Genomic DNA, 24,000 nt, shown 5'->3' on the forward strand with positions numbered 1-24,000 from the left:
AATAAATAATTCACTTTCTAAGGTCCCACCGAGACTCGAACTCGGATTGTTGGATTCAGAGTCCAAAGTGCTAACCATTACACCATGGAACCGATATATAAAGCTGATTCTACTTTATTTTCCTATTTTGAAAACTCATTTTTATAATGTCAAATAAATAATTCACTTTCTAAGGTCCCACCGAGACTCGAACTCGGATTGTTGGATTCAGAGTCCAAAGTGCTAACCATTACACCATGGAACCGATATATAAAGCTGATTCTACTTAATTTTCCTATTTTGAAAACTCATTTTCAAAATGTCAAATAAATAATTCACTTTCTAAGGTCCCACCACAGACTCGAACTCAGATTGTTGGATTCAGAGTCCAAAGTGCTAACCATTACACCATGGAACCGATATATAAAGATGATTCTACTTAATTTTCCTATTTTGAACATTCATTTTCATAACAAAAAATAAATATTTCACTTTCTAAGGTCCCACTCGAACTCAGAGACTCGAACTCAGTTGGATTTCAGTTCCAAACATGCACAAATAAATATTTCATTACACCATGGAACCGATCCATATAAAGATGATTCTACTTAATTTTCCTATTTTCAACATTCATTTTCATAACGAAAATAAATATTTCACTTTCTAAGGTCCCACCAAGACTCGAACTCAGATTGTTGGATTCAGAGTCCAAAGTGCTAACCATTACACCATGGAACCGATATATAAAACTGATTCTACTTAATTTTCCTATTTTGAACATTCATTTTCATAACAACAAATAAATATTTCACCTTTCTAAGGTCCCACCGAGACTCGAACTCGTTGTTGGATTCAGAGTCCAAAGTGCTAACCATTACACCATGGAACCGATATATAAAACTGATTCTATTAATTTTCCTATTTTGAAAATTCATTTTCATAACGACAAATAAATATTTCACTTTCTAAGGTCCCACTGAGACTCGAACTCGGATTGTTGGATTCAGAGTCCAAAGTGCTAACCATTACACCATGGAACCGATATATAAAGCTGATTCTACTTAATTTTCCTATTTTGAACATTCATTTTCATAACAACAAATAAATATTTCACTTTCTAAGGTCCCACCGAGACTCGAACTCGGATTGTTGGATTCAGAGTCCAAAGTGCTAACCATTACACCATGGAACCGATATATAAAGCTGATTCTACTTAATTTTCCTATTTTGAAAACTTCATTTTCATAATGAAAAATAAATAATTCACTTTCTAAGGTCCCACCGAGACTCGAACTCGGATTGTTGGATTCAGAGTCCAAAACTGCTTTTTTCAACCATTACACCATGGAACCGATTAGTTCCTCATTATAATTCTGATTCTAAATTTCAATTTTCCTCATTTTGAACATATCATTTTTCAAAATGAAGAAATAAATATTTCACTCATTATGTGGTTCTTCCAAATAAGCTCCTGTTGCTACCAAGACTCTTAGCCACGTAAAATAACTCAGCCCTATTGTTGGTCTATTCAGAGTCCAAAAGTGCTAACCATTACACCATGGAACCGATGTATAAAGCTGATTCTACTTAATTTTCCTACTTTGGAAACTCATTTTCAAGATGTCAAATAAATAATTCACTTACTTCCCACCGAGACTGAACTCAGGATTGTTGGATTCAGAGTCCAGAGTTAACCATTACACCATGGAACTGATGTAAATGCTGATTCACTTAATTTTCCTACTTTGAAAACTGATTTTCGAAATGTCAAATAAATAATTCACTTTCTAATGTCCCACCGAGACTCGAACTCAGATTGTTGGATTCAGAGTCCAAAGTGCTAACCATTACACCATGGAACCGATATGTAAAGCTGATCTCTTAATTTTCCTACTTTTGAAAATTCATTTTCAAAATGTCAAATAAATAATTCACCACTAAGGTCCCACCGAGACTCGAACTCGGATTGTTGGATTCAGAGTCCAAAGTGCAACCATTACACCATGGAACTGATATGTAAGAAAATTTTCCTACTCTGAAAATTCAGTTTCAAATGTCAAATAAATAATTCACCTGATAAGGTCCCACCGAGACTCGAACTCGGATTGTTGATTCAGAGTCCAAAGTGCTCCATTACACCATGGAACCGATGATAAAGCTGATTCTACTTAATTTTCCTATTTTGAAAACTCATTTTCAAAATGTCAAATAAACAATTCACTTACTAAGGTCCCACCGAGACTCTCGAACTCAGATTGTTGGATTCAGAGTCCAAAGTGCTAACCATTACACCATGGAACCGATATGTAAATTCTGATTCTACTTAATTTCCCTACTTTGAAAACTCATTTTCGAAATGCCAAATAAATAATTCACTTACTAAGGTCTCACCGACAGGTCCAATTGGTGATAAGTAACCAATTGGTTCTAGCTGCTATTTTCAGCAAATACGTAAAATAAGTCTAATCCTGGATTCAGAGTCCAGCCCACCATGGAGAGCTGTTAATCAGCTCAGTGGTCTAAAACTTAAAATAATTCACTAAGGTCCCACTGCTCGAACTCGGATTGTTGGATTCAGAGTCCAAAGTGCTAACCATTACACCATGGAACCGATGTATAAAGCTGATTCTACTTTAATTTTCCTACTTTGAAAACTCATTTTCAAAATGTCAAATAAATAATTCACTTACTAAGGTCCCACCAAGACTCGAACTCAGATTGTTGGATTCAGAGTCCAAAGTGCTAACCATTACACCATGGAACCGATATGTAAAGCTGATTCTACTTAATTTTCCTACTTTGAAAACTCATTTTCAAATGTCAAATAAATAATTCACTTACTAAGGTCTCACCGACTAAAGGATTCAGAGTAAAGTGATAATTGGTTCTTAGCTAACGACTTTAATTTTCTAAAAACTCCTTTCGGGACAAATAAATAATTTACAGCCCACAGATTGTTGGATTCAGAGTCCAAAGTGGTCTGGTAAACCATTACACTAATTCATAACTTCGAACTCGATTGTTGGATTCAGAGTCCAAAGTGCTAACCATTACACCATGGAACCGATATACAATTATTAATTTTCCTACTTTGAAAAACTCATTTTCAAAATGTCAAATAAATAATTCACTTTCTAAGGTCCCACCGAGACTCGAACTCGGATTGTTGGATTCAGAGTCCAAAGTGCTAACCATTACACCATGGAACCAATATGTAAAGCTGATTCTACTTTAATTTTCCTACTTCTGAAAATTCAGTTTCGAAATGTCAAATAAATAATTCACCATGGAACCGATATAAGGTCCTACCCTACTTTGAGACTAATTCACGAACTCGGATTGTTGGATTCAGAGTCCAAAGTGCTAACCATTACACCATGGAACCGATATATAAAGCTGATTCTACTTAATTTTCCTATTTTGAAAACTCATTTTCAAAATGTCAAATAAATAATTCACTTACTAAGGTCCCACCGAGACTCGAACTCGGATTGTTGGATTCAGAGTCCAAAGTGCTAACCATTACACCATGGAACCGATATGTAAAGCTGATTCTACTTAATTTTCCTATTTTGAAAACTCATTTTCGAAATGAAAATAAATAATTCACTTTCTAAGGTCCCACCGAGACTCGAACTCGGATTGTTGGATTCAGAGTCCAAAGTGCTAACCATTACACCATGGAACCGATATAGCTATTCAAAAATGATTTTCTAATCTTAAATATTTCACTCCCACCCTAACTTTGCTGAAATTCATTTCTTAACGTAAAATGTCAAATAAATATTTCACTTTCTAAGGTCCCACCGAGACTCGAACTCGGATTGTTGGATTCAGAGTCCAAAGTGCTAACCATTACACCATGGAACCGATATGTAAAGCTGATTCTACTTTATTTTCCTACTTTGAAAATTCATTTTCAAAACAACAAATAAATATTTCACTTAAGTCTAAGGTCCCACCAATCAGACTCGAACTCGGATTGTTGGATTCAGAGTCCAAAATGCTAACCATTACACCATGGAACCGATATATAAAGCTGATTCTACTTAATTTTCCTAATAAATAATTCACTTACTAAGGTCCCACTGAGACTCGAACTTTGTTGGATTCAGAGTCCAAAGTGCTAACCATTACACCATGGAACCGATATATAAATTCTATTCATTTGAAAACTCATAGTCAAAACTGATTTTCAAAATAAATAATTCACTTTCTAAGGTCCCACCGAGACTCGAACTCGGATTGTTGGATTCAGAGTCCAAAGTGCTAACCATTACACCATGGAACCGATATGTAAAAAATATGATTCTAACTTAATTTTCCTACTTTGAAAATTCATTTTCATAATGTCAAATAAATAATTCACTTTCTAAGGTCCCACCGAGACTCGAACTCGGATTGTTGGATTCAGAGTCCAAAGTGATAACCATTACAAAATGGAACCGATATATAAAGCTGATTCTACTTAATTTTCCTATTTTGAAAATTCATTTTCATAACAAAAAATAAATATTTCACTTTCTAAGGTCCCACCGAGACTCGAACTCGGATTGTTGGATTCAGAGTCCAAAGTGCTAACCATTACACCATGGAACCGATATATAAAGCTGATTCTACTTAATTTTCCTATTTTGAAACATTCATTTTCATAACGAAAATAAATATTTCACTTTCTAAAGGTCCCAGTGAGACTCTCAGATTGTTGATTCAGACTCGAACTCAGATTGTTGGATTCTAGAGTCCAAAAATGCTAACCATTACACCATGGAACCGATATATAAAAAATTCCTCATTGACGGGAACTTAATTCTAAATAAATTAATTTTTGTTGATTCAGGCTGATATCGTTTGGAAAATTCATTTTCAAAATGTCAAATAAATAATTCACTTTCTAAGGTCCCACCAGAGACTCGAACTCGGTATTGTTGGATTCAGAGTCCAAAGTGCTAACCATTACACCAAATGGAACCAATATGGAAAGCTGATTCTACTTAATTTTCCTACACTTGAAAATTCATTTTCAAAATATCAAATAAATAATTCACCACTAAGGTCCCACCGAGACTCGAACTCGGATTGTTGGATTCAGAGTCCAAAGTGCTAACCATTACACCATGGAACCGATATAAAGCTGATTCTACTTAATTTTCCTACTTTGAAAACTCATTTTTCAAAATAAATAATTCACTTTCTAAGGTCCCAATGTCAAATAAATAATTCACTTACTAAATGTCCCACCGAGACTTGAACTCAGATTGTTGGATTCAGAGTCCAAAGTGCTAACCATTACACCATGGAACCGATATAAAAATTGATTCATTTAATTTTCTTAATTTTCATTTTCAAAATGTCAAAAAATAATTCACCTACTAAGGTCCCACCGAGACTCGAACTCGATTGTATTTCAAAATGCTAACCATTATTTCAAGCTCCTTAATTTTCCTACGAAAATTCATTCGAAATATCAAATAAATCCTCGACTACTAAGCACTGTGACTGGGTTTGTTGGATTCAGAGTCCAAAGTGCCGGCCATTACACCATGGAACCGATATGTCAAAGATGAACTCCTTAATGATATTGAAATTCATTTTCAAAATGTTCAAATAAATAATTCACTTTCAAAGGTCCCACCGAGACTCGTCCTGGATTGTTGAGACCAAAAACTGAACCATCGGATTGTTGGATTCAGAGTCCAAAGTGCTAACCATTAACCATGGAACCAAAAAAGAAGATTCTAAATTTTCCTTTTCAAAATGTCAAATAAATAATTCACTTCCTATGTCCCACTTTCAAACCAGTTGTTGGATTCTAGAGTCCAAAGTGCAACCATTAAACTAGAAAAAGCTGAAAATTTTCTTTTCAAAATGTCAATTAAATAATTCACTAAAGGTCCCACTAAAACTCGAACTCGGATTGTTGGATTCAGAGTCCAAAGTGCTAACCATTACACCATGGAACCGATATGTAAGCTGATTCTACTTAATTTTCCTACTTTGAAAAACTCATTTTCAAAATGTCAAATAAATAATTCACTTACTAAGGTCCCACCGAGACTCGAACTCGGATTGTTGGATTCAGAGTCCAAAGTGCTAACCATTACACCATGGAACCAATATATAAAGCTGATTCTACTTTATTTTCCTACTTTGAAAACTCAATTTCGAAATGTCAAATAAATAATTCACTCACTAAGGTCCAAAGTGCTAAAATTTCACCAGAACTATGAACTCAGATTTGTTGGATTCAGAGTCCAAAGTGCTAACCATTAACCATGGAACCGATATGTAAAGCTGATTCTACTTAATTTTCCTACTTTGAAAAAATAAGTAAATAATCTTCTCGAACTCGATTGTTGGATTCAGAGTCCAAAGTGCCCATTACACCATGGAACCGATATATTTTCATCAATTTTCGGTCAAATCAAAAAGAGTCCAAAGATTTACACCATGGAACCAGTTATGTAAAGCTGATTCTACTTACGAAAACTTATTTTCAAACTCGTAAATAATTCACCTTCTAAGGTCCCACCGAGACTAACTCGGATTGTTGGATTCAGAGTCCAAAGTGCTAACCATTACACCATGGAACCAGTATGTAAAGCTGATTCTACTTAATTTTCCTACTTTGAAAATTCATTTTCAAAATGTCATATAAATAATTCACCACTAAGGTCCCACCGAGACTCGAACTCGGATTGTTGGATTCAGAGTCCAAAGTGCTAACCATTACACCATGGAACCGATGTATGAAGCTGATTCTACTTTAAATTTTCCTACTTTGAAAACTCATTTTCAAAATGAGACTCGAAAATGTCAAATAAATAATTCACTTACTAAGGTCCCACCGAGACTCGAACTCAGATTGTTGGATTCAGAGTCCAAAGTGCTAACCATTACACCATGGAACCGATATGTAAAGCTGATTCTCTGCTTAATTTTCCTACTTTGAAAACTCATTTTCAAATTAACCATAGTCAAATAAATAATTCTCATTTCATTTTTTGCAATAACAAATAAGGTCCCACCGAGACTCGAACTCGGATTGTTGGATTCAGAGTCCAAAGTGCTAACCATTACACCATGGAACCGATATATAAAGCTGATTCTACTTTATTTTCCTACTTTGAAAACTCAGTTTCAAAATGTCAAATAAATAATTCACTTTCTAAGGTCCCACCGAGACTCGAACTCGGATTGTTGGATTCAGAGTCCAAAGTGCTAACCATTACACCATGGAACCGATATGTAAAGCTGATTCTACTTAATTTTCCTATTTGAAAACTTATTTTTATAATGTCAAATAAATAAAAGGTTCACTTTCAAGCTGATCCCAGGTCCCACAGACTTTATTCCTGAACTCGGATTGTTGATTCAGAGTCCAAAGTGATAACCATTACAAAATAAATAATTCACCATGGAACTGATTGTTGATATAAAGCTGATTCTACTTAATTTTCCTATTTTGAAAATTCATTTTCATAACGACAAATAAATAATTCACTTTCTAAGGTCCCACCGAGACTCGAACTCGGATTGTTGGATTCAGAGTCCAAAGTGCTAACCATTACACCATGGAACCGATATATAAAGCTGATTCTACTTAATTTTCCTACTCTGAAAACTAATTTTCAAAATGTCAAATAAATAATTCACTCACTAAGGTCCCACCAAGACTTGAACTCAGATTGTTGGATTCAGAGTCCAAAGTGCTCCATTACACCATGGAACCGATATGTAAATTGATTTTCCAAAAAAAACTCATTTCAAATAAATAATTCACCTACTAAGGTCCCACCGAGACTCAAAAATTGTTGATTTTACTCAAAATGGACAAATAAATATTCACCTACTAGGTCCCACTGGGCCTCGAACTCGAATTGTTGGATTCAGAGTCCAAAGTGCTAACCATTACACCATGGAACCAATATGTAAATTAGAGAATTTATTCCTGGTGATAAAATTCATTTTCTCGGTTGAGGTTCTACTCCACAATAATTCATTTCCAAAATAACAAATAAATAATTTAGCCTAAAATAAGTCTAATTCCTCACCGACACTCAGAACTGGTTTCAAAATGTCAAATAAATAATGTTGCCTGAACCAAGAGTGTTGGATTCAGAGTCCAAAGTTCTAACCATTACACCATGGAACCTATGTATAAAGCTGATTCTAAAAAATTTTCCTACTTTGAAAACTCATTTTCAAAATGTCAAATAAATAATTCACTTACTAAGGTCCCACCGAGACTCGAACTAGGATTGTTGGATTCAGAGTCCAAAGTGCTAACCATTACACCATGGAACCGATATGTAAAGCTAATTCTACTTAATTTTCCTACTTTGAAAACTTATTTTCAAAATGTCAAATAAATAATTCACTTACTAAAGGTCCCACCGAGACTTGAACTCAGATTGTTGGATTCAGAGTCCAAAGTGCTAACCATTACACCATGGAACCGATATGTAAAATTATGACCTCTTTGAAAATTTATTTTCATAATGTCAAAAAACCAATGATCTACTTTGACTGAACTCATTGTTAGATTCAGAGTCCAAAGGTCAAACTGATATGTAAAGTTGATTTTCAAAATGTCAAATAAATTTTCTTATTCAAAATTCAGTTTCAAATGTCATATAAATAATTCACTTTCTAAAGGTCCCACCGAGACTCGAACTCGGATTGTTGGATTCAGAGTCCAAAGTGCTAACCATTACACCATGGAACCATGTAAAGCTGATTCTACTTAATTTTCCTACTTTGAAAATTCATTTTCAAAATGTCAAATAAACAATTCACTTACCCACCGTGTAACTAACTCAGGTCCCAACCATTTTCCAGGGACTAACTTGTTGGATTAATTCTCAGAGTCCAAATTGCTAACCATTACACTAACATGGAACCGATATGTAACGCTGATTCTACTTAAATTTGAAAATAAATTCACTTTAAGGTCTCACCGAGACTCCCGGTGCTAAGTAACCAATTGGTTCTTAACATAAAATAATTCTAATCCTTCGGCCAGCCCTAGGTCCTCAGTGGTCTGGTAAAACTAAGGTATACTTAACTTAACTTCGAACTCGGATTGTTGGATTCAGAGTCCAAGGTGCTAACCATTACACCATGGAACCGATATGTAAAGCTGACTCTGCTTAATTTTCCTACTTTGAAAACTCATTTTCAAAAGGTCAAATAAATAATTCACTAAGGTCCCACCGAGACTCGAACTCGGATTGTTGGATTCAGAGTCCAAAATGCTAACCATTACACCATGGAACTGATATATAAAGCTGATTCTACTTTATTTTCCTACTTTGAAAACTCAGTTTCAAAATGTCAAATAAATAATTCACTTTCTAAGGTCCCACCGAGACTCGAACTCGGATTGTTGGATTCAGAGTCCAAAGTGCTAACCATTACACCATGGAACCGATATGTAAAGATGATTCAACTTAATTTTCCTACTTTGAAAACTTATTTTTATAATGTCAAATAAATAATTCACTTTCTAAGTTCCCACCGAGATGAACTCGGATTGTTGGATTCAGAGCCCAAAGTGATAACCATTACAAAATGGAACCGATATATAAAGATGATTCTACTTAATTTTCCTATTTTGAAAATTCATTTTTATAACGACAAATAAATAATTCACTTTCTAAGGTCCCACCGAGACTCGAACTCGGATTGTTGGATTCAGAGTCCAAAGTGCTAACCATTACACCATGGAACCGACATATAAAGCTGATTCTACTTAATTTTCCTATTCTGAAAACTAATTTTCGAAATGTCAAATAAACAATTCACTCACTAAAGTCACACCAAGACTCGAACTCAGATTGTTGGATTCAGAGTCCAAAGTGCTAACCATTACACCACGGAACTGATATGTAAAATTAAGTCTACTTACTCTGAAAATTCATTTTCAAAATGTCAAATAAATAATTCACCTACTAAGGTCCCACCGAGACTCGAACTCGGATTGTTGGATTCAGAGTCCAAAGTGCTAACCATTACACCATGGAACCAATATGTAAAGCTGATTCTACTTAATTTTCCTACTCTGAAAATTCATTTTCAAAATATCAAATAAATAATTCACCTACTAAGGTCTCCACCGAGACTCGAACTCGGATTGTTGGATTTAGAGTCCAAAGTTCTAACCATTACACCATGGAACCCTATGTATAAAGATGATTCTAAAAAATTTTCCTACTTTGAAAACTCATTTTCAAAATGTCAAATAAATAATTCACTTACTAAGGTCCCACCGAGACTCGAACTCGGATTGTTGGATTCAGAGTCCAAAGTGCTAACCATTACACCATGGAACCGATATGTAAAGCTAATTCTACTTAATTTTCCTACTTTGAAAACTTATTTTCAAAATGTCAAATAAATATTTCACTTACTAAGGTCCCACCGAGACTCGAACTCGGATTGTTGGATTCAGAGTCCAAAGTGCTAACCATTACACCATGGAACCGATATGTAAAGATGACTCTACTTAATTTTCCTACTTTGAAAACTCATTTTCAAAAGGTCAAATAAATAATTCACTTTCAAAGGTCCCACCGAGACTCGAACTCGGATTGTTGGATTCAGAGTCCAAAGTGCTAACCATTAAACCATGGAACCAATACGTAAAGCTGATTCTACTTTATTTTCCTACTTTGAAAATTCATTTTCATAACGACAATTAAATAATTCACTTTCTAAGGTCCCACCGAAACTCGAACTCGGATTGTTGGATTCAGAGTCCAAAGTGCTAACCATTACACCATGGAACCGATATGTAAAGCTGATTCTACTTAATTTTCCTACTTTGAAAACTCATTTTCGAAATGTCAAATAAACAATTCACTTACTAAGGTCCCACCGAGACTCGAACTCGGATTGTTGGATTCAGAGTCCAAAGTGCTAACCATTACACCATGGAACCGATATGTAAAGCTGATTCTACTTAATTTCCCTACTTTGAAAACTCTTTTTCGAAATGTCAAATAAATAATTCACTTACTAAGGTCCCACCGAGACTCAGGGTGCTAAGTAACCAATTGGTTCTTAGCCACGTAAAATAAGTCTAATCCTTCGGGCCAGCCCTAGGAGAGCTGTTAATCAGCTCAGTGGTCTGGTAAAACTAAGGTATACTTAACTTTGAACTCGGATTGTTGGATTCAGAGTCCAAAGTGCTAACTATTACACCATGGAACCGATATGTAAAGCTGGCTCTACTTAATTTTCCTACTTTGAAAACTCATTTTCAAAAGGTCAAATAAATAATTCACTAAGGTCCCACCGAGACTCGAACTCGGATTGTTGGATTCAGAGTCCAAAGTGCTAACCATTACACCATGGAACCGATATATAAAGCTGATTCTACTTTATTCTACTACTTTGAAAACTCAGTTTCAAAATGTCAAATAAATAATTCACTAAGGTCCCACCGAGACTCGAACTCGGATTGTTGGATTCAGAGTCCAAAGTGCTAACCATTACACCATGGAACCGATATATAAAGCTGATTCTAATTTATTTTCCTACTTTGAAACCTCAGTTTCAAAATGTCAAATAAATAATTCACTTTCTAAGGTCCCACCGAGACTCGAACTCGGATTGTTGGATTCAGAGTCCAAAGTGCTAACCATTACACCATGGAACCGATATGTTAATATGATTCAACTTAAATTTCCTACTATGAAAACTTATTTTCATAATGTCAAATAAATAATTCACTTTCTAAGTTCCCACCGAGACGAACTCGGATTGTTGGATTCAGAGTCCAAAGTGCTAACCATTAAACTATGGAACCGATGTATAAAGCTGATTCTACTTAATTTTTGAAAACTATTTTGAAAAGACTCGAACTCATTTTGGATCAAAATGTCAAATAAATAATTCACTTTCTAAGGTCCCACTTTCAAAATGTCAAATAAATAATTCACTTACTAAAAAAGAGACTCGAACTCAGATTGTTGGATTCAGAGTCCAAAGTGCTAACCATTACACCATGGAACCGATATATAAAGCTGATTCTACTTAATTTTCCTACTTTGAAAACTCATTTTCAAAATGTCAAATAAATAATTCACTTACTAAGGTCCCACCGAGACTCGAACTCGGATTGTTGGATTCAGAGTCCAAAGTGCTAACCATTACACCATGGAACCGATATGTAAAGCTGACTCTACTTAATTTTCCTACTTTGAAAACTCATTTTCAAAAGGTCAAATAAATAATTCACTAAGGTCCCACCGAGACTCGAACTCGGATTGTTGGATTCAGAGTCCAAAGTGCTAACCATTACACCATGGAACCGATATATAAAGCTGATTCTACTTAATTTTCCTATTTTGAAAGTCTCATTTTCAAAAGGTCAAATAAATAATTCAAAGTTCTAAGGTCCCAATTTTCCTACTTTGAACTCGAACTCTCGGATTGTTGGATTCAAAAAGTGCTAACCATTACACCATGGAACCGATATGTAATGATTCTACTTTATTTTCCTACTTTGGAAACTTAGTTTCAAAATGTCAAATAAATAATTCACCTACTAAGGTTCCACCGAGACTCGAACTCGGATTGCTGGATTCAGAGTCCAAAGTGCTAACCATTACACCATGGAACCGATATGTAAAGCTGACTCTACTTAATTTTCCTAGTTTGAAAACTCATTTTCAAAAGGTCAAATAAATAATTCACTAAGGTCCCACCGAGACTCGAACTCGGATTGTTGGATTCAGAGTCCAAAGTGCTAACCAATACACCATGGAACCGACATGTAAAGCTAATTCTACTTAATTTTCCTATTTTAAAGTCTCATTTTCAAAAGGTCAAATAAATAATTCACTTTCTAAGGTCCCAACGAGACTCGATCTCGGATTCTTGGATTCAGAGTCCAAAGTGCTAACCATTACACCATGGAACTAATATATAAAGCTGATTCTACTTAATTTTCCTATTTTGAAAAATCATTTTCGAAATGTCAAATAAACAATTCACTCACTAAAGTCAGACCGAGACTCGAACTCGGATTGTTGGATTCAGAGTCCAAAGTGCTAATCATTACACCATGGAACCAATATGTAAATTTAAGTCTACTTAATTTTCCCGTTTTGAAAATTCATTTTCATGTCAAATAAAAAATTCACTTTCTAAGGTCCCACCGAGACTCGAACTCGGATTGTTGGATTCAGAGTCCAAAGTGCTAACCATTACACCATGGAACCGACATATAAAGCTGATTCTAAATAATTTTCCTACTTTGAAAACTGATTTTCAAAATGTCAAATAAGTAATTCACTTACTAAGGTCCCACCAAGACTCGAACTCGAATTGTTGGATTCGGAGTTCAAATTGCTAACCATTACACCATGGAACCAATATGTAAAGATGACTCTACTTAATTTCCCAACTTTGAAAATTCATTTTCAAAAGGTCAAATAAATAATTCACTTTCTAAGGTCCCACCGAGACTCGAACTCGGATTGTTGGATTCAGAGTCCAAAGTGCTAACCATTACACCATGGAACCGATATGTAAAGCTGATTCTACTTTATTTTCCTACTTTGAAACTCATTTTCAAATGTTAAATAAATAATTCACCTACTAAGGTCCCACCGAGACTCGAACTCGGATTGTTGGATTCAGAGTCCAAAGTGCTAACCATTACACCATGGAACCGATATATAAAGCTGATTCTAAATAATTTTCCTACTTTGAAAACTCGTTTTAAAATGTCAAATAAATAATTTACTTTCTAAGGTCCTAATATACTTAACTAGACTCGAACTCCCAGAGTCCAAAGTTGCTTGAACCAAAGTTACACCATGGAACCGACATATAAAGCTGATTCTACTAAATTTTCCTATTTTGAAAACTCATTTTCAAAATGTCAAATAAATAATTTACTTTCTAAGGTCCCACCGAGACTCGAACTCGGATTCTTGGATTCAGAGTCCAAAGTGCTAACCATTACACCATGGAACCGATATGTAAAACTGATTCTACTTTATTTTCCTACTTTGAAACTCAGTTTCAAATGTTAAATAAATAATTCACCTATTAAGGTCCCACCGAGACTCGAACTCGGATTGTTGGATTCAGAGTCCAAAGTGCTAACCATTAAATTATGCAACCGATGTATAAAGCTGATTCTACTAAATTTTCCAACTTTGAAAACTCATTTTTGCAATGTCAAATAAATAATTCAAATAAAAAATTCTTTAAGGTCCCACTTACTCCAAAGTTTCATATAAAGTTGATTCAATGGAACTGATAAAATGTCAAATAAGTTAATACTTACTTAAGACTTTTACCTGGAGTTCAAATTGCTAACTTTGGAAATCCCACCGAGACTCAAACTCGGATTATTGGATTCAGAGTCCGAAGTGCTAACCATTACACCATGGAACCAATATGTAAAGCTGACTCTACTTAATTTTCCTACTTTGAAAACTCATTTTCAAAAGGTCAAATAAATAATTCACTTACTAAGTTCCCACCGAGACTCGAACTCGGATTGTTGGATTCAGAGTCCAAAGTGCTAACCATTACACCATGGAACCGATATGTAAAGCTGATTCTACTTAATTTTCTTATTTTAAAGTCTCATTTTCAAAAGGTCAAATAAATAATTCACTTTCTTAGGTCTCACCGAGACTCGAACTCGGATTGTTGGATTCAGAGTCCAAAGTGCTAACCATTACACCATGGAACTGATATGTAAAGCTGATTCTACTTTATTTTCCTACTTTGAAAACTCAGTTTCAAAATGTCAAATAAATAATTCACTTTCTAAGGTCCCACCGAGACTCAAACTCGGATTGTTGGATTCAGAGTCCAAAGTGCTAACCATTACACCATGGAACCGACATGTAAAGCTAATTCTACTTAATATTCCTATTTTAAAGTCTCATTTTCAAAAGGTCAAATAAATAATTCACTTTCTAAGGTCCCACCGAGACTCGAACTCGGATTGTTGGATTCAGAGTCCAAAGTGCTAACCATTACACCATGGAACCGATATGTAAAGCTAACTCTACTTAATTTTCCTACTTTGAAAACTCAATTTCAAAATGTTAAATAAATAATTCACTTTCTAAGGTTCCATTGAGACTCGAACTCGGATTGTTAGATTCAGAGTCCAAAGTTCTAACCATTACACCATGGAACCGATATGTAAAGCTGATTCTACCTAATTTTCCCATTTTGAAAACTCGTTTTCAAAATGTCAAATAAATAATTCACTTACTAAGGTCCCACCGAGACTCGAACTCGGATTCAGAGTCCAAAGTGCTAACCATTACACCATGGAACCGATATATAAAGCTGACTCTACTTAATTTTACTATGAAAACGCATTTCGAAATGTCATAAATAACTCGCTTTCTAAGGTCCCACCGAGACTCGAACTCGGATTGTTGGATTCAGAGTCCAAAGTGCTAACCATTACACCATGGAACCGATATGTAAAGAGGATTCTACTTAATTTTCTTATTTTAAAACTCATTTTTAAAATGTCCAATAAACAATTCACTTTCTAAGGTCCCACCGAGACTCGAACTCGGATTGTTGGATTCAGAGTCCAAAGTGCTAACCATTACACCATGGAACCGATATGTAAAGGGGATTGTACTTAATTTTCTTATTTTTAAAACTCATTTCCAAAATGTCAAATAAATAATTCACTTGCTAGGGTCCCACCGAGACTCGAACTCGGATTGTTGGATTCAAAGTCCAAAGTGCTAACCATTACACCATGGAACTGATATGTCAAGCTGACTTTACTTAATTTTACTACTTTGAGACCTCATTTTCAATATGTCATAAATAATTCACTTTCGAACTCGGATTGTTGGATTCAGAGTCCAGAGTGCTAACCATTACACCATGGAACCGACATGTAAAGATGATTCTACTTAATTTTCCTATTTTGAAAACTCTTTTTCAAAATGTCAAATAAACAATTAACAAAATGTCCCACCAGACACGAACTGGAACAGTCCAAAGTCAATATTACACCATTTTCAAATGGAACCAATATGTATTGCTGACTCTACTTAATTTTCCTAGTTTGAAAACTCAGTTTCAAAATGTTAAATAAATAATTCACTTGCTAAGGTCCCACCGAGACTTGAGCTCGCATTGTTGGATTCAGAGTCCAAAGTGCTAACCAATACACCATGGACCCAGTTTGTAAAACTGATTCTACTTAATTTTCTATTTTGAAAGTGATTTTCAAAATGTCAAATAAATAATTCACTTTCTAAGGTCCAACCAAGACTCAAATTCGGGTTGTTGGATTCAGAGTCCAAAGTGCTAATCATTACACCGATGTGTAATGCTTTTTCTACTCAATTTCCCTACTTTGAAAACTCATTTTCGAAATATCAAATAAATAATTCACTTACTAAGGTTCCACCGAGGCTCGAACTCGGATTGTTGGATTCAGAGTTCAATGTGCTAACCATTACACCATGGAACCGATATGTAAAGCTGATTCTACTTAAATTTCCTACTTTGAAAATTTATTTTCAAAATGTCAAATAAATAATCAATTTACTAAGGTCCCATTGAGACTGGAACTCTGGTTGTTGTATTCAGAGTCCAAAGTGCTAATCATTACACCATGGAACCGATATGTAAAGATGATTCTACTTAATTTTCCTACTTTGAAACATCATTTTCGAAATGTCAAATAAATAATTCATTTAATAAGGTCCCACCGAGACTTGAACTCAGATTGTTGGATTCAGAGTCCAAAGTGCTAACCATTACATCATGGAACCGACATGTAAAGCTGATTCTACTTAATTTTCCTATTTTAAAGTCTCATTTTCAAAAGGTCAAATTAATAATTCACTTTCTAAGGTCCCACCGAGACTCGAACTCGGATTGTTGGATTCAAAGTCCAAAGTGCTAACCATTACACCATGGAACCAATATATATTGCTGATTCTACTTAATTTTTCTATTTTGAAAACTCATTTTCATAGTGTTAAATAAATACTTCATTACTAAGGTCCCACCGAGACTCGAACTCGGATTGTTGGATTCAGAGTCCAAAGTGCTAACCATTACACCATGGAACCGATATGTAAAACTGATTCTACTTTATTTTCCTATTTCGAAAACTCATTTTCAAAAGGTCAAATAAATAATTCACCAAGGTTCCATTGAGACTCGAACTCGGATTGTTGGATTCAGAGTCCAAAGTCCTATCCATTACACCATAGAACCGATACATAAAGCTGATTCTACTTAATTTTCCTACTTTGAAAACTCATTTTCAAAATGTCAAATAAATAATTCACTCGCTAAGGTCCCACCGAGACTCGAACTCGGATTGTTGGATTCAGAGTCCAAAGTGCTAACCATTACACCATGGAACCGATATGTAAAGCTGATTGTACTTAATTTTCCTATTTTAAAAACTCATTTTCATTATGTCGAATGAATAACTTATTCATCTAGGTCCTACCTACACTGGAACTTGAATTGTAAGATACAGTCTAATGTGCTAACCATTATACCTTGGACCTGGCTGAGGAGTTAAACAGTGGGCCTAGCGACACACTGGCCACGTGTCATAGACACTGGGACCTGTCCCCCACTGGCTGTCGGCCTAAGAAACAGGAGATTAGCGCCTGCCTTATGACCCTACAGAGGCCCAGGAGGACTTTAACTTCACTGTTACATGAGGACCTGAAGACTTTTGTAATATGGCATACCATATGAAATAACACCTTCACAAAATCAAATACCTAAAACACCTAATTACTGGCCATTACACCATGGAACCAGTTACAGAAAAAATTACTGAAATTATATGTCTGCGAATGATCCAGCCAAACAGTTTTGTAATACAACATAACTTTTACCATTAAACCATTTTTTATCCATTTGCTAACATTAACGTTTTAATTCCACGCTTATATATTTCCCCATATCCTACTTATTCATTTTGCATTCATCTGTTGTCGACAGTTATGCTTGGTATAACACTTAGTCCTTACATTTCCCTAACTTGCATATTTGTATGTCCCTACATCCTACGCATACTCACCTCAATTATTCTGTCTTATATCTCAGATGCACTTAATTTTCGAAAAAGCAACATTGCAATAAAATTATTTAAAATTAAAACGCATGGGTATTCGCTCACACCAGGGTCCCATGGTGTAATGGTTAGCACTTTGGACTCTGAATCCAACAATCCGAGTTCGAGTCTCGGTGGGACCTACCGAAGATGTTTTCCTTCTGACTAATCAATGTGGCGATTGCAAGACACCAAAGGTTCCTGAATATGAGAGACTTCATTTTCGAAAGGAAGTTGTTAGTTTGGTAAAAGTATATTGCTACCGTGATCACATTCCTCTCAAAGGATAAAAATAATTTTGTGTGTGTGTGTGTTTCAATTGTACTTTTTTTTTTTTTTTAAAATTATATCGCTTTCATGGCCACATTTTTGTCACTGGACTGACATCCCATATTTAATAGCCATTTTCCCGCAGAATGACAAACAAAAAACAAATAAATAAATAATTAAATAAATAAATAAAATAAAATAAAATAAAAGAAAATGACCGCAGTGGTATTCTCATAAAATGGCAGTAAAATTAGCGTTATTTTTATACTAGATGAGAATTTAAGATTGTAAGTAAAAATGCAAGACCCGCTACAAAGTACAGTACAGATAAGGATTTCAAGGAATGCAGACACCATAATTGACAGAAGTTTCAATTAAATAAGAAAATAAAATAAAAGAAAAGGCAATCGAATAAATAATTTAAGCTAGCATAATTGCTCATAAATGCTTCATTAAAATATTAGGATTAATAACTTTCAGATAAGAAATCCACGATGATAAATATTTACACTTACTTATATTTAATCTACGAAACAGAAAAAAAGAATGCAGTTTTCGTCAGCAAAACCATCGCTTGTCTACAAAATTCAAATTTTACCTGTCTAAACCAATCACTCCCTCTGTCAAACGACGTTTGACAAAAAAAGATTCACAGAAATTCTTGGTAATATATATTCTGCAGGTTATCTGTAACACTATATGCCACATTTCATTTGACAAAAAACTGATCGAGTAAGGTAAACCACCAATGTTCAGTAACAACATTGTTAAAGAGAACATAATTTTATTGCATAAAAATATGGTCAGTCACAGTCTTTGATGACAAAGAATTTAACGACACAATTTCACTTTTAAAATTCTTAACGCAAAAAAGATACAATAATATATTATCGTGGATGGATGGATGTATGTTTGGAGTATGGGGACACAGTCCACGCACTTGACCCTAGGGTCATTCAGGGCCTAAATAAATGGCCTTGTAATCTCAAACCCTAAACACTAACACGAGTATGGCGTAAAAATTTTCAAAATCACAACCATGCAAATGACAAGATAAATAAACGTTAATTTAAATGGTTGCAAAGGAAAAGTGCTACAAAATGTGCTTATTTATTCTACTCTTCTGCCCATTTGCTTAGTAGTCAACTTTATGGTAAAAAAAAAAAAAAAAACTAAGCAGAATACTTTAATTCTGATAATCATTACTGACTACGTGTTTATCTCATGTCTCTGAGAGTTCGACTTGTGCAAAAAGACATCTCTTTAAACCCCTATCACGAGATTTCAAAAACTGTATCCTTGAACCTACGCCTGCAGCTGTCACAGACCCTGTCAAATCTGTTGAGTGCAAGGATCTATTGTGACTCGTTCCTTCCAGACTTTCGTACAAAACAGAAACTGTCAAGCTAAACTATGAATTGTATCAGACATCAATACCCTAGACTGTTTCTGCCTCCCCAAGAACCTGAGTGACGCGACCCTGAGACATATTGGCAGATAGACAGCACAAGGTCATATATGCTACCAATGCACTGGCGCCTTCTGCCTGAGCCACTGGCCTGAGAGCTTCAGTAAATCTGACTGAGCAAGGGATTAGTCATTCCCAAAACTTCCTCACTGACATAAGGTCACCTCACACATCTAAACCCCATTCACATCCGTGACATAAGATTCTTAAAAGTTAGAAAGTGTTCTTGAAAGTTAGAAAGGCAAAAAAAATTTTTCACGATAAATCTATCAGCAAATATATCTTTGGTGATCCAGCTCGTGGTTAGTTTACTATTAAATATCAAAAGCATATCCAACAATGAAAATGGAATGAAGATATAAATTAATGTCTTTTAAAACTTCTGTGAATAATCAGGGCGCATAAGAATTCCCCTGAGCTCGAAGGTTGCATTACACTGGGGCACTTTCCAGTGACAAATTAATCTACTGTTTTCCATATTTTTTTCAGCCTAAAAAGTCTTCGTTCTTTTCTCTACCCTGACACACATTAATTCATGGTGCTATCCTTTCTAAACATTCGTACTAGTACTGTTATACTCTTCACACTGCAACGAATCTGATTTGCATTTAGGTAAGACCAGCCAGCCAGCAACATTCCCATACTACAAAAGGGTTAAGTTAATCTAAATTTCTGTCTTGGTGGGAAGGACATCGAGTTTCTGCTCATTACTAACTCCTGTTTTCATCCGACACCTGTGGTCTGTTGCCAGTTTATTAGGATTTTTTTTTTTTTTTTTTTTGGAGGAAGTTGTCCATCCCCAAAAAGCTGGTTCGTGAAAGCTGTTACCTACATTAAATAGGTTTATCGTCATTTATCCTTCAACTTGCAGGAATGGCTTCTACAGCCGTTACTAAAATTTGTTTAGATACATTTAAAATAAGATTCAAAAACTACTACATTTCATGCCAGCCTTTGTTTGCCTCTTAATCTTGATTCAGAGATTCTCAAATCACCAACCTCCTTGACCTTGGCTCTGACGCCCAAGAAACAGTACACAATATGAAATCACCCAATTGAGAGAGAGAGAGAGAGAGAGAGAGAGAGAGAGAGAGAGAGAGAGAGAGAGAGAGAGAGAGAGAGAAGAGAAATAAAAATTTTTTAGCTTATGTTGGAATGATCACTGAGAATTACTATGATCATAAAACTATAAGGGGAGAGAGAGAGAGAGAGAGAGAGAGAGAGAGAGAGAGAGAGAGAGAGAGAGAGAGAGAGAGAGAGAAAAAAATTTTTAGCTTCTGTTGAAATGATCAATGAGATGAGAATTATGATCATAAAACTATAAAGAGAGAGAGAGAGAGAGAGAGAGAGAGAGAGAGAGAGAGAGAGAGAGAGAGAGAGAGAGAGAGAGAGAGAGAGAAATATAAATTTTTAGCTTATGTTGGAATGATCAATGAGAATTACTATGATCATAAAACTATAAAGGAGAGAGAGAGAGAGAGAGAGAGAGAGAGAGAGAGAGAGAGAGAGAGAGAGAGAGAGAGAGAGAGAGAAAATAAAAAATTTTTAGCTTATGTTGGAATGATCACTGAGAATTACTATGCTCAGAAAACTCTAAGGAGAGAGAGAGAGAGAGAGAGAGAGAGAGAGAGAGAGAGAGAGAGAGAGAGAGAGAGAGAGACATTAAAACCCCCCAAAAAGTTACAAAACCCGAAGATTAATGCCCTGATCTAGTGGGAAGTCTACAGGCCAGTCACAAAAGGAACGACACTCACCCTAAGATCTGGATCATCAAAGAACAGAACACTCTACAGACAATGATTTCCGCGCACGACGACGAAATTAAAGGCGGGCTCACTGTACTTCCTTAGCACCAAGAAACCAACATCGGGACAAAGACAAATAAACAGTGGGTGAGGCCTATGGCCGTTGGCCGGCACCCAGCTTAATAACGCGCCTAGGCCAAGGCTTCAATGCCAAGTGTGAGCGCTACAGTAGTAGAAATTAGGACTTCACTTTTCTCTTATCAGTTATGAAGTTTACCAATAAAAAATACATAAATACAACGTGAATGAACTGAGCTATTGGGTATTTCAACACTACTGCTCTCTCTCTCTCTCTCTCTCTCTCTCTCTCTCTCTCTCTCTCTCTCTCTCTCTCTCTCTCTTATAATTTTCGCGGGGCCTGGATATTTTGGGCACCTTAACCTTGTCGGTCTCAACACTATTACAAAATAGCACATAAATATCCATCGCCTTTTGATATTTATATACTATTTCAAAATATCAGTATATTAATACCTATTTTTTTTAAATATCGGTACATTAACACCTAGTTTTTTCAAAATACCGGTACATTATTACAAAGCTTTTTTCAAAATATCGGTGCATAAATACCTAGTTCTATGTTAAAAAATTAAACCTCTGGTTGGTTTAGTTACTACTTCCATGCGTAACATAATGATAATGGTGGAATCTTTAGGAGAATAAAGGATATACAAAATCTGAACAGTTAACACGGTAACAAACAAAACAATACAAACATTCCGAAGGATGAGAAGCAGAATTGTAAGTGATGCAAAAGAGTTAAAACATGGAAAAAAAAAATAATAACGAAATAAAAGACAAGGACAAATGTATCCGTACATTCCCTCACCAACACGACACTAAAAAAAAGTAAATAAATAAAACACATTTACAAACAGAAAAAACTGAAAACAAAATAAGCTACGAGACATTAAAAACCAAACCCCTCGGGCACTTTTCGACATGTGATCCCAAGAAACAGACGAGTATTTTTAGTGGGTCCTCGCTTCAACTAACGCTACAAAGACTGTCTCTTTCTCTCTCTCTGCAGAGTGAGTAGCCGCTGATAAGACAGTCCCAGTAAATTGTGATGGTCATCCCCCCACCGACCACATTAATGAAACCTAAATCCCTCTGTCAACAAAAACAAGGCGGTAACTACCACTATGAAAGGATAAAAGACGCAAAAACGCTGCGTGAAATATCCATCATTAAAGAGTTCTTTCAGGTGCTTTTGCAAGCAGACGCTAATTCATGAATATAACTGCAGCCTCGAATGATCCCGGAAATTATACAGCGGAGCGGTCCTGAGTAAACGGAGACGGCTGGTGAGTTTAAAAATCATGAAAATGGTAAGAATATATTCTACTCTTTTTCATAAGAGACTATTTTTCATAAGAGAAGGCCAATTAGACTACAATCAAGGGCATTTTTCTGGCCGATGACCACACAGAAAATACAAGGATGTTGAAAAAAAAGGACCGAGCAAAAAAAAAAAATAAAATAAAAAATAAAAAATGCCCTTGGGGTGAAAGCAATTAAAAGTCTCAAAGAAAACAGAAAATTATGTTTCTTATCTTTGTCATATTTACTGCTTGAAGATCTCTGGGCTGTGGAATGGAATATAAAATTTATACTAAAGGCCAAGCCCTGTCTGTCTGTGTAAGTGTTCAATACTAAATAATAATTCTGCGCTGCGTATCATGAGCAAATACTGCTTTCAGCGAAAAAAAAAAAAAAAAAAAAAAAAAAAAAAAAACTCAAGCAGTACCATTTAATCCGGGCCTGAAACTGCTTCAAAACACATCTCCAAATACCAGGAAGCGAAAGTTCGAGGGAACTCAATTACGAGAGTCAATATACCAATCAGAACTCCGTTTATCCTGGCGGCGGACTTTGCTATGTCAAGTTGCAAAGTCGGCTTTATCTTTAATTAGTTCGAAATACCAAACACCTTCAAGACGAGAGAGAGAGAGAGAGAGAGAGAGAGAGAGAGAGAGAGAGAGAGAGAGAGAGAGAGACTTCAAACGCTTACAAAAGACGGAAAGAGAGATAGCTGCTTCTTTGAGAGAGAGAGAGAGAGAGAGAGAGAGAGAGAGAGAGAGAGAGAGAGAGAGAGAGAGAGAGAGAGAGGTACATGATATATGGTACCTCAATAACTTCGCATTTTTTTATGGTTAACTGCTTCCTGTATCATGGATTTGAGAGAGAGAGAGAGAGAGAGAGAGAGAGAGAGAGAGAGAGAGAGAGAGAGAGAGAGAGAGAGAGAGAGAGAGAATCTATTTAATAAATGGTGCACCAACAGATTTCTTTATTTTCACTTCATTCGCATCTGACACCCACCATCACTTCCATGAAGGAGAGTTGGTTCAACAATCAGTTCAATATTCCAACCTTGG

The 24,000-nt window shown here is 35.4% G+C and overlaps 39 non-coding genes across 39 annotated transcripts; 1 reads left to right on the forward strand and 38 right to left on the reverse strand.

The window, feature by feature from the left end:
* Positions 1-20: 20 nt before the first annotated feature.
* Positions 21-92, reverse strand: TRNAQ-CUG (transfer RNA glutamine (anticodon CUG)). The gene has a single exon. It is a non-coding gene; the product is annotated as a tRNA-Gln (tRNA).
* An 80-nt stretch (positions 93-172) lies between these two features.
* On the reverse strand, positions 173-244 carry TRNAQ-CUG (transfer RNA glutamine (anticodon CUG)). The gene has a single exon. It is a non-coding gene; the product is annotated as a tRNA-Gln (tRNA).
* An 855-nt stretch (positions 245-1,099) lies between these two features.
* Positions 1,100-1,171, reverse strand: TRNAQ-CUG (transfer RNA glutamine (anticodon CUG)). The gene has a single exon. It is a non-coding gene; the product is annotated as a tRNA-Gln (tRNA).
* Positions 1,172-3,116: 1,945 nt separating this feature from the next.
* Positions 3,117-3,188, reverse strand: TRNAQ-CUG (transfer RNA glutamine (anticodon CUG)). The gene has a single exon. It is a non-coding gene; the product is annotated as a tRNA-Gln (tRNA).
* Positions 3,189-3,444: 256 nt separating this feature from the next.
* TRNAQ-CUG (transfer RNA glutamine (anticodon CUG)) lies at positions 3,445-3,516 on the reverse strand. The gene has a single exon. It is a non-coding gene; the product is annotated as a tRNA-Gln (tRNA).
* Positions 3,517-3,595: 79 nt separating this feature from the next.
* On the reverse strand, positions 3,596-3,667 carry TRNAQ-CUG (transfer RNA glutamine (anticodon CUG)). The gene has a single exon. It is a non-coding gene; the product is annotated as a tRNA-Gln (tRNA).
* A 110-nt stretch (positions 3,668-3,777) lies between these two features.
* TRNAQ-CUG (transfer RNA glutamine (anticodon CUG)) lies at positions 3,778-3,849 on the reverse strand. Its single transcript has one exon. It is a non-coding gene; the product is annotated as a tRNA-Gln (tRNA).
* Positions 3,850-4,198: 349 nt separating this feature from the next.
* TRNAQ-CUG (transfer RNA glutamine (anticodon CUG)) lies at positions 4,199-4,270 on the reverse strand. The gene has a single exon. It is a non-coding gene; the product is annotated as a tRNA-Gln (tRNA).
* A 236-nt stretch (positions 4,271-4,506) lies between these two features.
* Positions 4,507-4,578, reverse strand: TRNAQ-CUG (transfer RNA glutamine (anticodon CUG)). Its single transcript has one exon. It is a non-coding gene; the product is annotated as a tRNA-Gln (tRNA).
* A 454-nt stretch (positions 4,579-5,032) lies between these two features.
* On the reverse strand, positions 5,033-5,104 carry TRNAQ-CUG (transfer RNA glutamine (anticodon CUG)). Its single transcript has one exon. It is a non-coding gene; the product is annotated as a tRNA-Gln (tRNA).
* Positions 5,105-6,022: 918 nt separating this feature from the next.
* On the reverse strand, positions 6,023-6,094 carry TRNAQ-CUG (transfer RNA glutamine (anticodon CUG)). Its single transcript has one exon. It is a non-coding gene; the product is annotated as a tRNA-Gln (tRNA).
* Positions 6,095-6,651: 557 nt separating this feature from the next.
* On the reverse strand, positions 6,652-6,723 carry TRNAQ-CUG (transfer RNA glutamine (anticodon CUG)). Its single transcript has one exon. It is a non-coding gene; the product is annotated as a tRNA-Gln (tRNA).
* Positions 6,724-6,998: 275 nt separating this feature from the next.
* TRNAQ-CUG (transfer RNA glutamine (anticodon CUG)) lies at positions 6,999-7,070 on the reverse strand. The gene has a single exon. It is a non-coding gene; the product is annotated as a tRNA-Gln (tRNA).
* Positions 7,071-7,150: 80 nt separating this feature from the next.
* TRNAQ-CUG (transfer RNA glutamine (anticodon CUG)) lies at positions 7,151-7,222 on the reverse strand. The gene has a single exon. It is a non-coding gene; the product is annotated as a tRNA-Gln (tRNA).
* A 267-nt stretch (positions 7,223-7,489) lies between these two features.
* Positions 7,490-7,561, reverse strand: TRNAQ-CUG (transfer RNA glutamine (anticodon CUG)). Its single transcript has one exon. It is a non-coding gene; the product is annotated as a tRNA-Gln (tRNA).
* Positions 7,562-8,635: 1,074 nt separating this feature from the next.
* TRNAQ-CUG (transfer RNA glutamine (anticodon CUG)) lies at positions 8,636-8,707 on the reverse strand. The gene has a single exon. It is a non-coding gene; the product is annotated as a tRNA-Gln (tRNA).
* A 631-nt stretch (positions 8,708-9,338) lies between these two features.
* On the reverse strand, positions 9,339-9,410 carry TRNAQ-CUG (transfer RNA glutamine (anticodon CUG)). The gene has a single exon. It is a non-coding gene; the product is annotated as a tRNA-Gln (tRNA).
* A 230-nt stretch (positions 9,411-9,640) lies between these two features.
* Positions 9,641-9,712, reverse strand: TRNAQ-CUG (transfer RNA glutamine (anticodon CUG)). The gene has a single exon. It is a non-coding gene; the product is annotated as a tRNA-Gln (tRNA).
* Positions 9,713-9,935: 223 nt separating this feature from the next.
* Positions 9,936-10,007, reverse strand: TRNAQ-CUG (transfer RNA glutamine (anticodon CUG)). Its single transcript has one exon. It is a non-coding gene; the product is annotated as a tRNA-Gln (tRNA).
* A 234-nt stretch (positions 10,008-10,241) lies between these two features.
* TRNAQ-CUG (transfer RNA glutamine (anticodon CUG)) lies at positions 10,242-10,313 on the reverse strand. Its single transcript has one exon. It is a non-coding gene; the product is annotated as a tRNA-Gln (tRNA).
* Positions 10,314-10,393: 80 nt separating this feature from the next.
* Positions 10,394-10,465, reverse strand: TRNAQ-CUG (transfer RNA glutamine (anticodon CUG)). Its single transcript has one exon. It is a non-coding gene; the product is annotated as a tRNA-Gln (tRNA).
* A 384-nt stretch (positions 10,466-10,849) lies between these two features.
* Positions 10,850-10,921, reverse strand: TRNAQ-CUG (transfer RNA glutamine (anticodon CUG)). The gene has a single exon. It is a non-coding gene; the product is annotated as a tRNA-Gln (tRNA).
* Positions 10,922-11,269: 348 nt separating this feature from the next.
* TRNAQ-CUG (transfer RNA glutamine (anticodon CUG)) lies at positions 11,270-11,341 on the reverse strand. Its single transcript has one exon. It is a non-coding gene; the product is annotated as a tRNA-Gln (tRNA).
* Positions 11,342-11,417: 76 nt separating this feature from the next.
* Positions 11,418-11,489, reverse strand: TRNAQ-CUG (transfer RNA glutamine (anticodon CUG)). Its single transcript has one exon. It is a non-coding gene; the product is annotated as a tRNA-Gln (tRNA).
* An 80-nt stretch (positions 11,490-11,569) lies between these two features.
* On the reverse strand, positions 11,570-11,641 carry TRNAQ-CUG (transfer RNA glutamine (anticodon CUG)). Its single transcript has one exon. It is a non-coding gene; the product is annotated as a tRNA-Gln (tRNA).
* Positions 11,642-12,077: 436 nt separating this feature from the next.
* Positions 12,078-12,149, reverse strand: TRNAQ-CUG (transfer RNA glutamine (anticodon CUG)). Its single transcript has one exon. It is a non-coding gene; the product is annotated as a tRNA-Gln (tRNA).
* Positions 12,150-12,225: 76 nt separating this feature from the next.
* TRNAQ-CUG (transfer RNA glutamine (anticodon CUG)) lies at positions 12,226-12,297 on the reverse strand. The gene has a single exon. It is a non-coding gene; the product is annotated as a tRNA-Gln (tRNA).
* An 839-nt stretch (positions 12,298-13,136) lies between these two features.
* TRNAQ-CUG (transfer RNA glutamine (anticodon CUG)) lies at positions 13,137-13,208 on the reverse strand. The gene has a single exon. It is a non-coding gene; the product is annotated as a tRNA-Gln (tRNA).
* A 232-nt stretch (positions 13,209-13,440) lies between these two features.
* Positions 13,441-13,512, reverse strand: TRNAQ-CUG (transfer RNA glutamine (anticodon CUG)). Its single transcript has one exon. It is a non-coding gene; the product is annotated as a tRNA-Gln (tRNA).
* A 78-nt stretch (positions 13,513-13,590) lies between these two features.
* TRNAQ-CUG (transfer RNA glutamine (anticodon CUG)) lies at positions 13,591-13,662 on the reverse strand. Its single transcript has one exon. It is a non-coding gene; the product is annotated as a tRNA-Gln (tRNA).
* A 234-nt stretch (positions 13,663-13,896) lies between these two features.
* On the reverse strand, positions 13,897-13,968 carry TRNAQ-CUG (transfer RNA glutamine (anticodon CUG)). The gene has a single exon. It is a non-coding gene; the product is annotated as a tRNA-Gln (tRNA).
* A 962-nt stretch (positions 13,969-14,930) lies between these two features.
* TRNAQ-CUG (transfer RNA glutamine (anticodon CUG)) lies at positions 14,931-15,002 on the reverse strand. Its single transcript has one exon. It is a non-coding gene; the product is annotated as a tRNA-Gln (tRNA).
* Positions 15,003-15,372: 370 nt separating this feature from the next.
* On the reverse strand, positions 15,373-15,444 carry TRNAQ-CUG (transfer RNA glutamine (anticodon CUG)). The gene has a single exon. It is a non-coding gene; the product is annotated as a tRNA-Gln (tRNA).
* Positions 15,445-15,523: 79 nt separating this feature from the next.
* Positions 15,524-15,595, reverse strand: TRNAQ-CUG (transfer RNA glutamine (anticodon CUG)). Its single transcript has one exon. It is a non-coding gene; the product is annotated as a tRNA-Gln (tRNA).
* An 80-nt stretch (positions 15,596-15,675) lies between these two features.
* TRNAQ-UUG (transfer RNA glutamine (anticodon UUG)) lies at positions 15,676-15,747 on the reverse strand. Its single transcript has one exon. It is a non-coding gene; the product is annotated as a tRNA-Gln (tRNA).
* A 1,102-nt stretch (positions 15,748-16,849) lies between these two features.
* On the reverse strand, positions 16,850-16,921 carry TRNAQ-UUG (transfer RNA glutamine (anticodon UUG)). Its single transcript has one exon. It is a non-coding gene; the product is annotated as a tRNA-Gln (tRNA).
* A 79-nt stretch (positions 16,922-17,000) lies between these two features.
* TRNAQ-CUG (transfer RNA glutamine (anticodon CUG)) lies at positions 17,001-17,072 on the reverse strand. Its single transcript has one exon. It is a non-coding gene; the product is annotated as a tRNA-Gln (tRNA).
* A 228-nt stretch (positions 17,073-17,300) lies between these two features.
* TRNAQ-CUG (transfer RNA glutamine (anticodon CUG)) lies at positions 17,301-17,372 on the reverse strand. Its single transcript has one exon. It is a non-coding gene; the product is annotated as a tRNA-Gln (tRNA).
* Positions 17,373-18,150: 778 nt separating this feature from the next.
* TRNAQ-CUG (transfer RNA glutamine (anticodon CUG)) lies at positions 18,151-18,222 on the forward strand. Its single transcript has one exon. It is a non-coding gene; the product is annotated as a tRNA-Gln (tRNA).
* Positions 18,223-24,000: the final 5,778 nt, after the last annotated feature.

The sequence above is a fragment of the Macrobrachium rosenbergii genome, chromosome 27 (genome assembly GCF_040412425.1).
Source record: "Macrobrachium rosenbergii isolate ZJJX-2024 chromosome 27, ASM4041242v1, whole genome shotgun sequence".
NCBI lineage: Eukaryota > Metazoa > Arthropoda > Malacostraca > Decapoda > Palaemonidae > Macrobrachium > Macrobrachium rosenbergii.